General features: G+C 37.0%; 1 long non-coding RNA gene across 1 annotated transcript; it reads left to right on the top strand.

The window, feature by feature from the left end:
- Positions 1-15161: 15161 nt before the first annotated feature.
- LOC140004925 (uncharacterized) lies at positions 15162-16560 on the top strand. The gene is made up of 2 exons (XR_011812741.1): positions 15162-15831; positions 16219-16560. It is a non-coding gene; the product is annotated as an uncharacterized lncRNA (long non-coding RNA).
- Positions 16561-17976: the final 1416 nt, after the last annotated feature.

The raw sequence follows: 17976 nt of genomic DNA, 5'->3' as shown, positions 1-17976 counted from the left end.
TCCTGATGCTGAGGAGAAGGATCCCGAGGAGGAGGTTCCTCCTGATAGCCCTGCTGTGGACTAGGATCTTAGTAGTTGACCCATTTTGACTTTTGATCGGTACAGCTAGAACTAGTTAGGGTGACGCGGGTGCTGAGGCCATTTTATTTTGCATGCTTGTGTGGCCTACTTTTGGGCACTTGTTCTTACTTTAGTCTTCTGTGACTAAAAGTATACTTTTGAGCACCTGTGTGCTATATTTTTGTGAATTGTCCATAACTTGCTGATTGTACGAATTTGACATGCTTATGAATGTAAATTATCGTTAATTTCAACGCTTTCTTGGTTGGTTTTCATTTTGATATATTTCTTCTTTTCCGCCTAAATTAATCTATTTCTTGCACTAGACACATTTAGACTAATGGAAAGATTAAGGAGTGGTCGAGGCCGTGGGCGAGCGTCTAGACAGGCCCAACTTCAGGGGAATGACCAGGGATCGGCAACTGGACCGACCCGGGGACAGGAAAACATTGAGGGTAACCAAGTGGCTACAGCCATCAATAGAATGACTGATATCCTAGAACGTCTAGCGGAGAGACAGGGTTCTGGACCATTTAACCAATCTGGGGGCCAGGATAGAGGAGAGGATAGAGTCCTGGAAAGATTCTTAAAGTTTAACCCGCCTAAATTTATAGGTGAACCTGACCCCGAAGTAGCGGAGAATTGGTTAGAGAGGATGACCAATATATTCGCCGCTCTAGATTACACTGAGGATAGGCGAGTGAACTTTTCTGCTTTCCAATTCGAGGGAATAGCTCGTGCTTAGTGGGATGTGATAAAAAGAAAATGGGAAAGAGCTCAAAACCCTTGGATTTGGGATAGCTTTACGAGAGAGTTTAATGAGAAATTCCTTCCACCCTTAATCCAAGAAAAGAGGGAGGACGAATTTATTAAGCTAAAACAAGGAACCCTTACTGTAGCAGAGTATGAATGGAAGTTCACTAAACTTTCCAAATACGCTCCTGAGTTAGTAGCCAATGAACGGAGGAGGATTAGAAGATTTGTACACGGATTTAATGTGGAACTTCAGGAGGGTCTGGCTGCAGCCCAAATTTCTACCTTTACTGAGGCTTTAGAGAAAGCGCAAAAGGTTGAGAATGCGAGATCTCAAGTGAGGGATTTCCACAACAGAAAAAGGAATTTTCCTGATCGTACTTCTGGGCAGACCAGTAAGAATGTACACCCTTCTAAAATGGGAAGAGGAGAAGGAGGAACGAGAACTGTTGGAGCATCTAGGGGAGCTCTATCTAGAGGAGGTCGTAGCGGGATAACTCAAGTTAAGGGGGCACCTTCTGTTGGATCGACTGTGACCCCTCAAGTTACATGTGGGTATTGTGGTAAATCGAATCACTCTGAGAACGATTGCTGGAAAAAGTCGGGAAAATACTTACTGTGTGGGAGCGCTGAGCATCAAGTCACAAATTGTCCGAAATCGCCAAAGACAGGGGAAAACCTGCAAAGGCCTGAAAAATCAACGTCTAACCAGACCAGTGCCGGAGGGAGTCGACCGAAAGTACCAGTTAGGGTCTACGCATTGAACTATCCACAAGTCCCAGAGGCGATCGAGGTGGTTGAAGGTACAATTCCAATCATTCACCGCCTAGTTAGGGTTTTAATTGATCCGGGTGCAACACACTCTTTTGTAAACCCTGATTTCATGAGTGGAATAGACTTGAAACCAATTAAGTTACCGTATGATTTGGAGGTTAAAACACCCACTGGGGGCAAAAGTCTAATTGCTAATCTAGTGTATAAGAATAGTGAAATCTGCGTGAATGAAAGAAAATTGTTGGTCGATTTGATAGGCCTAGCGATTAAAGGATATGATGTGATCCTAGGGATGGATTGGTTAGCCCGTTATAATGCCCAACTGAATTGTAGGACGAAAATTGTAGAATTGTGTATTCCAAGGGAGGCAACCCTGAAATTGGAGGTAAGGGGTAAGTTAGCTTCGTCTGCACTTATTTCGAGAATCCGGGCTAGAAAATTGTTAAGCAAGAGAGTTCAAGAATATTTGACTTTTCTTATTAATACCCCTAGCGATAAGGTGAATCTGGAGGACACACCGGTAGTGAAAGAATTTTTCGATGTTTTTCCTGAAGAATTGGAGTCTCTACCCCTGGAACGGGAAATAACTTTTAAAATTGATGTAGCCCGGGAACAGCACCTATCTCAAGGACACCATATAGGATGGCTCCAGCTGAATTGAAGGAATTGAAGTTACAATTACAGGATTTGTTGGAACGAGATTTTATACGAGAGAGTGATTTCCCGTGGGGAGCCCCAGTTTTGTTTGTAAAGAAGAAAGATGGGAGTTTGAGGTTATGTATAGATTATCGAGGCTTAAATGATGTTACGATTAAGAATAAGTACCCACTACCCCACATTGATGAACTGTTTGATCAATTGCAAGGGGCGGTAGTGTTTTCAAAGTTGGATCTAAGGCAGGGTTACTATCAATTGAGGATTTTGGAGAATGACATTCCTAAGACTGCTTTTAACTCGAGGTATGGGCACTTCGAGTTTGCAGTGATGCCTTTTGGGTTAACCAATGCACCTGCCGCTTTCATGGATTTAATGCATAGGGTTTTTAAACCTTACTTGGATCAATTTGTGGTGATATTCATTGATGATATTTTGGTGTATTCTAAAAATGTGAAAAATCATGAGAAACATTTGAAAATTATTTTACAAATCTTGAGGGAACATCAATTATGTGCTAAGTTTAGCAAGTGTGAATTTTGGTTAAAAGAAGTGACTTTCTTAGGGCATATAATTTCTAAGGATGGGATTAAAGTGGATCCAGCTAAAGTTGAAGCTGTTTCGAAATGGAAACGACCGAAAAATCCAACGGAAGTTCGGAGTTTTATAGGATTGGCAGAGTATTACCGGAGATTCATCCAAAATTTTTCGAAAATTACTAGGCCTATAACTGAGTTGACCAAGAAAAATGAAAAATTTATATGGAGTCCTAAGTGTGAAGGAAGTTTTCAGGAGTTGAAAATACGATTGACTAGAGCGCCTGTTCTAATTCTACCAAATGGACAGGATAGTTTTGTGGTTTACACAGATGCTTCTAAGGAAGGTTTGAGATGTGTTTTGATGCAAAATGATAAAGTGATAGCATATGCCTCTAGGAAATTGAAATCGCATGAAGGAAATTATCCGACTCATGATTTGGAGTTAGCGGCTGTGGTCTTTGTTTTGAAGAAATGGAGACACTATTTGTACGGAGTAACATTTGAGGTTTTTACATATCACAAAAGCCTTAAATACTTATTTTCTCAGAAAAAACTGAATTTGAGGCCACGTAGATGGATGGAATTTCTAGAAAATTATGATTGTACGATTAAGTACCATCCTGGGAAGGCCAATATAGTGGCCGATGCTTTGAGCCGTCAGGTACAAATGGCTGGATTGATGGTTAAGAAATTTCAATTGTTGGAGGAAGTTAGCTATTGGAATTCTCGATTAGAACCAAGGAAAGTAATTTTGGGGAATATTGTAATAACCTCCACTTTATTGGAACGCATTAAGGAATCTCAGGAAAAGGACCCTGAAGTGCAAAAGTTGGTGGAAAAAGCTAAGACGGGAGACAAGACGGATTTCAATTTGGGATCAGATGAAATATTGAGATTTCGAAATCGGATAGTAGTACCAAAGGACGAAACACTTAAGAAGGAGGTTTTGGAGGAAGCACACCGATCGAAATTTACGGTACACCCTGGAGGGAATAAAATGTACCAAGACTTGAAAAGTCTATATTGGTGGGAGAATATGAAGAAGGAAATTGCCCAATTTGTTCAGACATGCTTGGTTTGTCAACAGGTTAAAGCCGAGTATCAAAGACTTTTGCAACCTCTAGAAATACCTGAGTGGAAATGAAAAAATATTACCATGGATTTTGTATCAGACTTATCAAGAATACAGAGAGGCCATGATGCCATTTGGGTGATAGTGGATAGATTGACTAAATCGGCTCATTTTCTATCAATTAACATGAAATACCCGTTAGAGAAGCTGGCCAGGTTGTACTTGGATGAGATCATTAGACTACATGGTATACCTGTGAGTATTGTGTCAGATAGGGATCCAAGATTTGTTTCGAGATTTTGGCAAAAGATACAAGAAGTGTTGGGGACTAAATTAAACTTTAGTACCACCTATCATCCTCAGACTGATGGACAATCTGAAAGAACAATTCAGACCCTTGAAAACATGTTAAGGACTTGTGTACTGGATTTTAGAGAGAGTTGGAGTAAGTTTTTGACTTTAGTGGAATTTGCCTATAACAATAGTTTCCACTCTTCTATTCAAATGGCCCCATATGAAGCACTTTATGGTCGGAAGTGTAGATCCCCAATTTGTTGGGATGAAATAGGTGAACGAAAAATTTTAAACCCGACTACCGTATCTTGGATTGAGAAAGCTAATGAAAAAGTAAAGTTGGTACGGCAAAAGATTCAAACTGCTCAGAGTAGACAAAAAAGTTATGCCGACAATCGGAGAAAGGATTTGGAGTTCACTGTTGGAGATATAGTATTTCTCAAGATTACGCCTTTAAAGCAAGTTTGATGTTCGGAAAAGGGAAGAAACTACAACCAAGGTTTGTAGAGTCTTATAAAATTATTCAACGAGTTGGGAATGTAGCCTATAAGCTGGAATTACCGCCGAACTTATCTCGAATTCATAACGTGTTCCATGTGTCCATGCTTAAGAAGTATCATTCAGACCCTTCTCATGTTTTACAACCGGAGAATATTGAGATCGATGAAACCCTGACCTATGAGGAGAGACCGGTAAAACTTCTGGATCGAAAGGTGAAGGAATTGAGAAATAAGCAGATACCACTAGTGAAAGTTCTATGGAAGAACCACAGAGTAGAGGAAGCAACATGGGAAGTTGAAGAGACAATCAGAGAGAAGTATCCAAACTTGTTCATCAACCAAGGTAAATTTCGAGGACGAAATTTTCTTAAGCAGGAGAGGATGTGATGACTCGTAAAAACTATTATTTTTAAGCCTAACTTATGGTTTAATAAATTATTTAATTGGATTTTTACCACGAGAAATATTTTCTAGTCTTATTAGATCTAAATACATGATAATATAATTTCGTTATATTTTTAAAGTGACTCGTCTCAAAAATTAATTTCCTGGAGTGCGTTTAGTAAAAATAGTGAATAGTGCTCGGAAATTTTACCGCGTAGGAGCACAATAAACTTGAAATATTGGAGACTTGTACCATGGTTCTAAAATAGGTAATCTTATGAATATACACTCAAGTGATAGTTAGTAGTACAATCGTTATAAGAATTTCTCGGAAGTTTCGCGTTATAGCGTTAAAATTGACGGTACGCATTTTCACACGCGCGACTTTATTTGAGGGATTTTAGACCCTTATTTCGGGACAATCAAGAGTGAATAATATTTACATGAATATAAATGCATTAGAGATTTAGTGCACTAGTGAACCAAACGCGCGAGAAATCGAGCCCTAATCGCGCCAAACGCCCCCTAATGTGAGTTGACTAATGGGTGATTTGTGGCCACAAGTTAGTATCTTCTCTTGGAAGCTTAAAAAATCTAATCACTCTCTCTCTCTTCCTTCTCAAGACTTCCGACCAGCCCTCTCTCTCTCTTAAGCTCCATTGTTCTTCATTTTACTTCACAAATCTTACTCAAACCACCACCAAAACATCTCCAAATTCAACTAAACTTGCACCACACTTAGCTTAACACTAGGAGATCATTTTGAGCTGCAAAAAGGGTGCTGAAAATCACGGTTTCTTGGAGCATTTCAAGGGCCAAAAATTCTGATCTAGTACATTAAGAAGGTATAACATGATCCATCACCTTAAATTTGATTTATAGTAGTAGATATGCATCTCTAAGTACTTGCATGTAAGTAGATGACTTGATATTGTTGGAAAAATGTGAAAGTGGGCTCTATGAACTCCCACTCTTGGGTTGTTGCTGATTTGATGATTGATGGTGGATATATTGTTGGTTTAGTGGTTAAAATGATGGATTAATGGTGTGTAATTGATAGAAATTTCATTGGGTGCAAGAAGCAAAAGTTTCTGATTTTGCCCCTACCTTGTTCGGCCATTTTAAGGCCAATTTTTAATGATCCAATGGCTTGAATCTGATGTTTATATGACGTATTAGATGTGTGAAAAATTTCATCGAAAAATAATGAGGTTTGGTTGGGCAAACGAATTTTTTTTGTGAAACTAGCAAATCTGGAAACTGTTCACGTATGGCTCTGACCAGCGGTGGTGTTTCAGCCATAACTCCGTCCTCGGATGTCAAAATCATGTACCGTTGGTGGCGTTGGAAACTAGACATTCCAGGCTTTAATTTGAGATAAAATAACGTTCTGATTCTTTGTGAGTGAGCCGAACCAAACGTTTTAAGATCACTGTCCTGTTGCTCTGTTCAACTGGAATGAAGTGATAAGGCAGCAAATTGATGCCCGATTTTGAACTAGTTGGGTGCCAAATTTTGAAATGATTTTTTCTGTGATATTATAGCCCTATGAATTTATTTTTCAACGACATAAACCATGCCCCATTCTGAGTTAAATTGACTGAGTTGTGACCAAAACAAGAGGACTGCCCTGTTTTGGAAAAACCGTAATACTTGGACTGGTTTGGGACAAAACCAGGGAGTGATCTTATTAATTGAAGTTCTTGATGCTAAACACTTACCAAAGGTATCATGGATGTATCTTAGACCTTTATTTCACAAATGAACCATGGTTGGATAGCTTTCTTGGTTAAACGATTTGAATTGGAAAATGAAAGTCAAAAGACAGGTTGCTTTAGAAAATTTCCTGAACTTTGGATGATTAATTAACTATCTTTTCGAAGGTATTTTTCCCTGAAATTTGATAGAGTGGTACCTTTCATATAGGAGTAACATACTGCAAAATTTTATACCAGTCCAAGTTCGTTTTGACTCTTAGCTAAGGTTCCAATTTTGAAAACTCAAATCTGGAAATTGTTCACCAGACTTGAATTTTCCTAACTTTGAGCTACCGTATCTCGGTGCTCGAAACTCCAACTCACAATCCGCTTGTTCTGACCTAAACCTTACTTGCACCTCTAATTGAGTTATAAATTTCAAGTGCTAGTTTGCAACGAGTGAATTCTGCCAAATTTCCAAAGTTAGCGAAAAAACCAACCTTAGCTCAATCCTGAACATTCTGGAGCAGTGGTTTCAAGCTCATTTTTGAGTACTTTCCACTTAGATTCATGGAAAAGTGTCTTCTAAGAACTTTTAACACTTTCCAAAAGGTTTCCAACGGTATAAATATTTCCAATTTTGGACTTATATCGAGAGAGATACGAATTTTCAAAAATTTATAATAAAACTGAAAATTTTCAATTTTCAAGGCAAAGGAGTTTTTCTAAAACTCTTAATTGTCTTAGTATTATTCAAACGTTTTGCCCTCGATTTTCATGGTAAAAACTCAAATAATATTGTATTTAATAAAATGCAAGTTGAACCTCGATTTACGAGTAATTGAGGTTCATTTTTGTGAAATATTCTTTAAATTGTACCCGTGTACAATCTTCCTTGATAATTGGGATATTTGAGTGATTATCCACTATTAATTGTCAGGCGCACAAGGAGACCTTCAAGAGGATCTTACAGTGGACACTTGAACTTCCAGAAAATAATTCTTATTGAATTACTCGGTGAGTGTCAAGTGTGTGAATCCTTGATACTTGCTTATTTGTGGTAATTGTTGGAGATTTTAAAAATAAGGGCGGGTGTGTTGAAATGTATGAAATGTATGATTGAAATGGATGATTGAAATGGATGATTGAAATGTATTGAATGAATGAATGATTGAAATGTATTGAATGAATGAATGAATGAAATGTATTGAATGAATGAATGAAATGCAATGGTATGTTATGACTACATACGTCGTTGGAGTGAATCTCCTCGACTTTCAAACGAATGGGGGACGCCCAAACTCATAGGCCGACCTTGGACTTGAGCCGGTAATGAGCTTGGTCGGGAACCTGGGCGAGCCATGAGATATATAAGCTCGACCTAATGAGAGGTCTTGCTTGGCATACTCGTGGAGTATCGCCTTATAAATGACTTGTGGGCCCTGGAGGTGTACGGTGGACGGAGGGAAGTAAGTGGTGATCTACGGAAATAGAAATACCGACCCGGTTGACGGAGGGTCATCGCGAGAAAGTATACGAATGATATCGGCAGAGCGAGTGGAACTTAGCTCCTGAGAGCTACTATATCCTTGCATTGTTTCTGATTACTTTTCCTGCTCGAATGATTGATTATTGAAATATCACGATTTTTTGTAATAAATTTGGGATTGCTATTTGAACAATGTGCTTGCATGTGTGTTCTTGGTCTCACGAGCGTTTCGCTCACCCTATGGTTTTGTTTTCCTTAACAAGACCAAATCTCGGAGAAGTATGGAGAAACCCATCGTTGTACTTTTGTTTAGAATTCCTACTATATTTTAGCTAGATTCTGGTTTGGGTTGTACTTTTGGAATTGAAATGTAAAAATTTGGGCCCTGACGTGTATTTAGAATTTAAGTCGTATTATGATTACCCGATGTACTGGTTACATGTTAAGTGACTTGTTAAGTTTGAACGCTTCCGCTTTATTTGTATTCATGTTGCTCTCTTCGAAATGTTCGGTTCGGTTGGGCAGGCGTCCCGCAGATACCCTTTGGTTCGCCTTAGGGAGATGTGGGGGCGTCACACACCTACTCCTACACCTTCAAAATAATTGACCGATAAGCACAAAATGGGATGTATAGTATACAATAACTAAGTATGTTAAATAAGGAAATACTCTTAAAATCAAGTAATGAAAACTCATATTGATTATTTTCAACAAGTCAAACATCCCGACCCAATATTGGCCAGTACTTAAAATGTGCCAAACCCTTTCATGACACAACAAAAGTTTTGAAACTTATCCAAATACAGAAAACAAATTGTTTCCAATCACTAATGAAAATTCACTATATTAAGAGAAAAGCATGAAGAGCCATGCAATAGGTGCCATCCCTTAGGCAAAAATGGCCTCAGTCATCTTGTTCTCCCCCTCCGATTCTTAGTACATACAACCGCCATCGAGCCTCAGTCTTCTGTCTCAAAAACGTCTTTCAATGTGCAGCTGAATCAGCTAAGATGGAGGCTGCTGTGACTGCTACTTTATCTGGCAAGTCATCTAGTTCATCCAAGCATCATTCGCTTTATCCACTGAATAAGGGTCATTCTCCATATTCGCAGGAGGAAGAGTAGAGGCAGGTGCAGGGGGAGGTGCGACATCTATAGAATGGGATGTGCTACGAATAGAGGCAAATGTGGTATCCATCCAGGCTATTGCATTGTTGTACAAAGTTCGACTTTGACCAGGTGGGAGGTCATGATCCCTTGTGGATGAAGATTCCAGCGTTTTCCTTTTTGCTTTACCCTTCGCATCGGATTTTTGGACTGGCTGCATAGGCTTTTTCTCATCGTCAAACATGTCCAAGTGCTTTAGCCCCTCTCCCCCCATGTTTGCTGCCTGACTTTGTCTCATTTTTGTCTCCTCATTGATGTCAACAAAGAGTTTTTTTTAATCCCTTGCATATCTCTCTTGTGCATCCATTTTGTTGAATACCTTCGATAACATGTAGTGGCAGTTCTTCTGGTGCTAAGTTTCAAATGATGGATTCTCCTACACATTTGATACCGTAAAGAACATAAGAGGTTGCCCAAAAAGATCTAACGGAGGAAAAACAAATCTCCATAAACCCAAATAATTAATTTACAACCTGAATCACGGCTTGCCATTTGCTTTTGTCCATAGTCACTGTCTTTAGGATGGGATCCCATTCGGCACCAGTGACCCTAAATCCCATGCGATTGTATTCTTGTGTTTGGTTGCATAATGAATAATACTTTGCCTTGATAAAGGGATCAAAGCGGCAACCTATTTGAGTGAACTTAGCAGCTATTGCAGCGAAGACATCACTCGTTAGGTTGCCCTTGTTGAGTAATTGGCTTGCTTAAGTTTGACCAAGTACTTTGCAAACTCGAGCTCCCTCTCCAATGAAAATTGGGTTCGGCCTAATCTCGATGAATCAGCTTGACTTGCCATTGATTTTTTTTCTTTATTATGACACATGTATTAGCATAAGTTGGTAAATGGCCTAATCATAGCATGCCAAAAGAACCATGCATCTAGATTCACCCCATATGTAGTAGTTTTGGAACAATTGGAAAGCAATTATGCATAGGCTTTGTAAACAACACACAGTTAGTTGAAAAAAGAGTAAGATGGAATGCATACCCTGAAGTAATTACTAATACAAAGCTGTAAGTCGTTCTCTCCATACTCGGATCGAGCATTATACAAAGGATCAGCAAATACGAGTTTTTGGGCTATGTAAAAAACTAAGATAATAAGTCGTCACTAACTTAAAAGGCCGACATGCATTATAGCAAGTAAGAGGCAACAATCCTAACCTCTAGAAATGGATCGAGTGCACGAAGGCATAAACCTACCAATAAGAATGCCTGCTTCTAAGTCAAAATACATGGCATATTATATATACAATTCTCTAGTCACACGAAACTCAATAAGGGATTAACCATTCGAGCTAGCCATGTCTTCATCACATTAATATAATCTTACACATAACAACAGGATGAAGCAAGTATACACCCCTATTCAATACCACATTCCCTCTAAATTTGACATCTTTGTGTTTTTATTCATTTAATTGTAGTCAAATAGTCCAAATTGAAAGAGTGTAATCATTGAGCAATTTTTACTCCATAATATCAAGATTTCACCTAAAAATATCTAAACTTGACTGCAAAGATTTTGCATTCCATTCTTCGTATATAGAATAAGTTAAAAAAGTGCGCAGTCTTCTAATTATTTGAGCGCAAAAGAAAAGAATTCAATTCATACATATGTAATCAATTAAGCATTTACAACTCAATGAATTAATTATAAGGATTGAAAACAACTTAAGAGGTGAATGAATTAGGTTGATTATAAAACTAATCAAGTTATGGGCACTTTTTGCTCAATATGAAATTTACCCTCTTTTCTTAAGTAATCACACAATGAATTAATCAATGAATAAACAGTATCACTTGAGAGAAATAGAAGATATAAGCAATTTAAAGATCACAAGATAACAATAAATAAATAAGAAGGGAAAAATTGCAAACAATTGACTACCAAGCTCCCCTTGAACTTGTAGATCAATTCAAACAAGATTCTTCAAATTGATGAAATACAACCAATCTTATGTACAAAGGAAGACTCACTTCCTCCTTGCCCCAATCTCCACTTGGTCAAGTTAGGAAATTTTACTATCCTTCAGGACAACCCTCACAGAGCTACACTGTTGAAGTATTCACTCACAAATGAAAAACTTATAATGAACTTCACACCACCAAAATTACAAATCTTTCTTGGAGAGTGTTTTCTTACTAAAACTACTCTAAATCTTTTATATATTCAATGTGTAAAAGTTATTTAAAGATTCTGACCATGCTCTATTTATAGGAGATCAATAAAGTGCTTCATTAATGCTTTCAACGGATAGAAAGTAACTGAAGAGTTAACTAGCCGTTGGGAGTATCGGACGTCCGGTAGTCTGGTTTCTTGCTTCCGACAGCAGGCAGTGAGTTTAAAAGATTTTCTTCAATTCTATCGGACGTCCGATGCTTGCGTTCGAAAGCAGACAATAAGTTAGAAGAAATATCTCAATTCTATCGGACGTCCGATGCTTGCGTCCGATCGAGGTCAGTGAGTTAGGGGGAATATCTTATTTCCTTCGGACGTCCGGTGATGGAGTTCTTCATGCGTCCGAAGTTGCGCAATGATTATCAGACGTCCGATCCTGTCTTCACAAGCGTCCGACAGCTTTCAGTAACCTTTGTTTCTTTCAATAGCACTTGATTTTTAAATCTGATTTGCTTCATAACTGAAAGTATATCTTGATGAGATATTAGTATCATCCATTTGTTTTGTAAATATCAAAAGCTAGGGATTAAGATCAACATTAATCACTTGAAAAATTGTTGAAATATATAAACTTTTTGTAAGTATTGCTTCCAATCAATTTTGGTAAGTTTTACAATATTCTCCCTTTTTTTCATCTTGGGTACACAAATTTACTTTGTTTAATAGTCAATCAGGAATCTAAGCATATAGTAAGTGAAGATATTGTATATAATTGGTTTGAAAAGTGGAGAATATCCGGTCAGTTAATGCTCTTAATCCTATTTCACTCAAAATAATGAGCTAATATTCCAATGAGAGTTAACCAATTTCGAAATATCTTATTCTCCATTCCCTTTAAGTCAAATAACCACTTCATCCCTAAGCTTCTGCCTTCTCTTTCTCTTCATCTTTGCAATTGGTAACTCCTTTAGTACTTTTTTTTTCCAACTCTTGAACAAACAAAACAATTGTTGTTGTAGAACTACAATAAAGGCAAAATTTACCTCAAAAAATTTACTAGTGAAGGCTATTATCCAGTCCATTCCATTTAGGCTATTTCAGAAAATTGACACTCAAATCAGTAAACTAACGAAGGCAATCTTCATCATTTTGACCCGTAAGCAATTTTTTTTTTGAGAAAGAATCATAAATTTCACTACGCTCTCCATCAATTATTAACTAAATGGAGTAATTCCCAATCACAAATTTTTTTTTTTTGCTAAAAATTAGGCATAATTGATCAACTTTTATAAGCAAGCTTAGTACTTCATTTTGTAAATTTTTCTTGGCCAAAGCAACTCATAAGGTATGTGATAGTATGGCTGCAAATTTTTTAGTTCTTATGATTTTCACTAGCAAAAATGCAATTCGCAGCCATGAATTATCATAAAAGATAGCCAAAATTGGAAAAGAATGCAGTTAGTAAGAGGAGATTTCACAAATCTAGCACCTAAAATTAGTTGGGCCTTCGTACTGGCAACGATAAGAGGAGAAGTTCTTGGGCGGAGCTTTGTGGCAATTGGAAAAAATGCACATTTTGATAGGGAGAAACATCTTGAGAGAATCCACCAAAAAACCCAATATGTAAGTCAGGAACCCAACTCTGACTCAAAAACTTAAGTTATTAGATCTTGGACCCTTACTTATATATTAACCACTCTTTCTCCATCTCTCGAACCAATGTGGGATACAATTTTTTACTTATGAATCTAACAAATCTCCCCCTTCATGAGTAACCTCCACATTAAACCCAAATTTACAAGCCCTTTTTGAGCCCACTTTAATACTCGATGCAAGTCCATATTTATCACCAAGGTCACATCTTCTCTCAAACATGGACCCACTATCCTTCAACATCCAAACTGCATTTTGGATCCCTGCCAACCCTTGGTTTCTTCGTCTAACATCAACCGGACCCCCTACCAATGTTGGACCCTTACTTATATATTAACCGCTCTTTCTCCATCTTTCGAACCAAATGGGATACAATTTTTTAATTATGAACCTAACAAATCTCCCCCTTCATGAGTAACCTCCACATTAAACCCAAATTTACAAACCCTTTTTTGAGCTCACTTTAATACTCAATGCAAGTCCATATTTATCACCAAGGTCACCTCTTCTCTCAAACATGGACCCACTATCCTTCAACATCCAAACTGCATTCTGGATCCCTGCCAACCCTTGGTTTTTTCGTCTAACATCAACCGGATCCCCTACCAAACACATGATACACTTGGTCAAACACCAACCAAACTTCTTAGCACTTCGGTCCACCATCAAGAAGACAATTTTCACCGGTCCAACTCCGAGAAGAATCTACTTGCCGATGAGTAGCCTAGTCTCACAACTTGAAGCTCTGATACTAATTTGATATGGAGAAACACCTCGAGAGAGTCTACCAAAGAGTCCAATATGTAAATCAAGAACCCAACTCTGACCCAAAAACTTAACCTATTAGGTCTAGGACCCTTACTTACATATTAACCGCTCTTTCTCCATCTCTCGGACCAATGTGGGATACAACTCTTTACTCATGAACTTAACACTTTTCATCCCTATTGTTTGGGGCGTGGGACAATTTCGGTTCTAAAGTTTCAGTTAAAACGCATTTCAACATCTTAATTTTATAATTTCAACCAATTCTATTCTTAAAGTTTCATGCAAATACATTTCACCTTCTTATTTTCATAAATTTGACTAATTGAGGACAATTGATGAACTGTCAAACAATTTAAATGGAATATCATCACTTAACCACTTCCTGCTCAATAGTAAAAAGAAAAACATTAAATTAACAAAAACCTCAAAAATTGTATTTTAATTTATTTTCTCCTTTTCTTTATATAAACTAAGAAATTTTCGCCCACCATCACTCTCTTTTGAATCACAAATCGAATGAAAAGATCAAGAGGAAACAAAGTCTTGAAGAAGAAACAACCCATTATAGCCAATTGGAGAAAAATTTCAAACTATCCCATTGCAACCAATTGGAGAAAAAAAATTAATGTGAAAGAAAGAATTGTTTGCAAAAGTTTTTTTTTTTTGCATCATATACATGTTTTTCAATTCGTTTATTTATCATCCAATCAATTTTTTTTTATCTTACATACATCATATCAGAAATTAAAAAAAAAATCTCCTATCCAAACACACACATTATTATTTATGTAATTAAATCAATGACCGAATCAATTATTAGCAATACAAATATTAACATGACATGCTAGTGATGTGATGATTTTCTGTCCAAATTGGTTAACAATGATTCAATTGTTCTAAATTGATCAAATTTATGAAACTATGAGGGTGAAATGTGTTTGCATGAAACTTTAGGAATGAAATTGATCCAAATTATAAAATTATGAGGATGAAATGTATTTTGAATAAAATTTTAGGGACTGCTCAACACTTAAAACATTGGAGATGAAAAGTGCATTTTTCCTTTGACAATTCCCAGTAGAGCTTGGATTATTTGCTTCTTTATCCACTACTTTATTTTTTAAAATTTCTTTTATAATTGTATTTGACAACATACAGGACATGCATTTTAATTTGAAACATATTATCTTCTTGTTATCTGACCACTAGTTCATTATATCACATGCACACACACACTCTTTTACAAATGGAGTGACAAATGTTCAAAATTACAAATGGTTGCCATCCGGAATCAGAGAAGCATATTTTTCTAGACTACTTTTGCTCAGGAAGTGGGGTTGGGTTTGGGCATCCTCAAATCTGTTAAAAAATTTTGAGCTTCATGTTTTAAAGATTGGTTTGATTGTTTATTGCAGGGAGAGGATAAAAACACTGTTCAGGTAGAAGCCACCACCATTTGGACGGTTGGATTATATGGAGATGCAGGAACCACAAAATCTTTCAAGAAAAGGATAGGATGCAATCCATGTGGGTGGTTATGTGTGGAGGGATTTCTCCAGAAAAATAGGAATCTGCACTGTAAGAATCGAAGTTGCAGCAATACTGTTCAATGCAAATGGAAAGCCCCCGATGAGAATTTTATTAAGATCAATGTGGACGGTGCTTTCTCTGAAGACGGTGCTGGTGTTGGTGTAGTTGTGAGTAACCATTTGGGTCAGACTGAAGCAGTATTGGCTGAGAAGTTTCCTGACGGTCAAATTGCAGAACATGTGTAGTGTTTAGCTTTTCTCAAAGCTCTTCAGTTAGCCAGAGATTTTGGGATTACTCATTTCCTACTGGAAGGTGATGCGCAAAATCTATAGGACAGAAAGATGAACCAAATTTCGAATCTGAGTTTGGGTTGGTAAGATCTCTTTCGTAATTGGTTTGCCAACTAATTAAATAAAATTTAAACAACGTTTTATATTCGATAACATTCAAACTTAATAAAAAAACTTGTTCAAACTCGATTTGATAAATAAACAAGTTGAATTTGAACAAAATTTCAAATTCGTTAAAATAATCAAATAAATTTAAACACTAGAGTATTCGACTTGATTAGATTCGCTTGCATCCCTCAAATATTATCTAGAAGATTAACGGCAAAGATTCTGACTTGTCATTAATTGGAAACCTTATTCATGGAATCATTTCGATGTTATCTGGAATTGACTTTGTTAAGATTTCACATGTGAGGAGGAACAATGATGTGCCTGCCCACATTTTATCAAAATTTCTGTTTCTCTTGAAGGTTGTAATATTTGAGGTGAATTTGGGAGTAGCTTCGAATATAGCTGCGGAGCTATAGGGAATCATACATGGACTACAGTTGGCTTGGAAAGATGGACATAAGAGAGTGATTATAGAGACAGATTCAAAAGCTGCGATTTTGCTTCTGGACAAGCCACCTCACTTGAGCCCTTACTCTAACCTGCTAAAACAAATTGATCAATGGAGACACAAGGAATGGAAGGTAAGGATATCGCATAGTTGGCGAGAAGGAAACAATAGGACGGATTGTTTAGCTAAAGATAGCCTCAAGAAGAAGCCAGGGTTGTATCGTTTACAGAGCCCACTGGATATAGTTAGGAGATGAAGGAACTTGGATATTGTGAGAGTAACCACCCCCGTTTAGTATCTATGTATTGAGCTGCTTAGCTCTCCTTGATAACCAAAAAAAAAAAATTTGGGTTCTAAACTTCCCAAAGGAAGTCTCTGATGCTGCCTTGGCAGATTTAATATCAAGATTGAATGACATATTTGCTTCCAAAAAAACAAAACAAAAAAAAAAAAAAACCGTCAAGAGTTCTGGTAAATGAGCATTTTATTGGTAGCCCAATGGAAACACGAGAGGGTCAAAGATTGCAATTTAGGCAGGCTTTGAATGTGAATCCTGTAGAATAAAAAAAGCCCGATTACTCTCTTTATGACGGGCTAAAGGCTACAACGTCCAATTATCAACTTCTTCATCCACCTTATTTGTGTTCAATTTGTTCTAGAATTTGTACTTCCACGTACACAAAAACATTGTATCATCATTTTGAATCAGGCATTATGGTATCATCTTTTCAATTTTTTGAATAAAAATATGCTTTGCATATACTAGTAGTATGTTGCATCCACGTATACACCTTTCTAGAAATGGATTGACGTGTTGGGGAATTGATATCAAGAATTCTTGCATGGAAATATTTCATTGGCAGGCAGATGGAAATATGAAGAAGGTCAAGGCTTGGAATCAAGGCTGGCTTTGAATATGATTCCTCTGCATTAATACAAAAGCCCAATTCCTCTCTTTATAATGGACAAAAGCAATTACTTTGTAGCCACTAGAGAGCGCAATCTTGAAAAGTTTTTCTTAGTGTGATCATTGATCTCATGTCTAAGGCCGGGACAACAAAGCTTCTCAACAAAAAGTATAAATTTAAAAAAAAAATACATGCTTAAAAGATTAGTAATATGACCAGGAAATATCTTGTTGGACTCTCAAATTCCTCATTCCAATTTCTTTTTGTAAGATTTGGCGATTTTTCATTGGGCTAAAAAAAAAGTTATCAAAACATTTTGCTTATCCTTTCAAAATGAATTTTCTCCTTTGCCTATGAAGGAAAACCATGTCAATGCAGCATTATTATCTTGTTCGAACTTAGGAGAAGCTAGCAATGTAAGCAAACGTGAAAGAATGATTACAAAAAAGAAAATAGAAAAGTTTGAAGTTGTAACATCAAATAAATATATGATAAACTTAATTTGGTTTTAGGACACACAACTCGTTGATTTAGCAGTTCATCCGAGTTGAGATGAAAGTGGAAGAAATTCTGCTCGAACTTCGCTAAGATTTCCAAGCACCGGCTCAACTATGATCAATGCGAAAAATATTAGTTATCAACGAGTGTTACTTTTAGTTATAGTTATCATTAGACATAGACATCAGATATAAAAAAATACCGATATATTGTAGGTAGTTCGTTAAAAAAATATAGGAATAATTTTAGAAACCTCCTCTAAG

Source organism: Coffea arabica, chromosome 4c, assembly GCF_036785885.1.
Source record: "Coffea arabica cultivar ET-39 chromosome 4c, Coffea Arabica ET-39 HiFi, whole genome shotgun sequence".
Taxonomy (NCBI): Eukaryota; Viridiplantae; Streptophyta; class Magnoliopsida; order Gentianales; family Rubiaceae; genus Coffea; species Coffea arabica.
The sequence above is the reverse complement of the archived record's forward strand: the minus strand, read 5'-3'. Positions and strand labels throughout refer to the sequence as shown.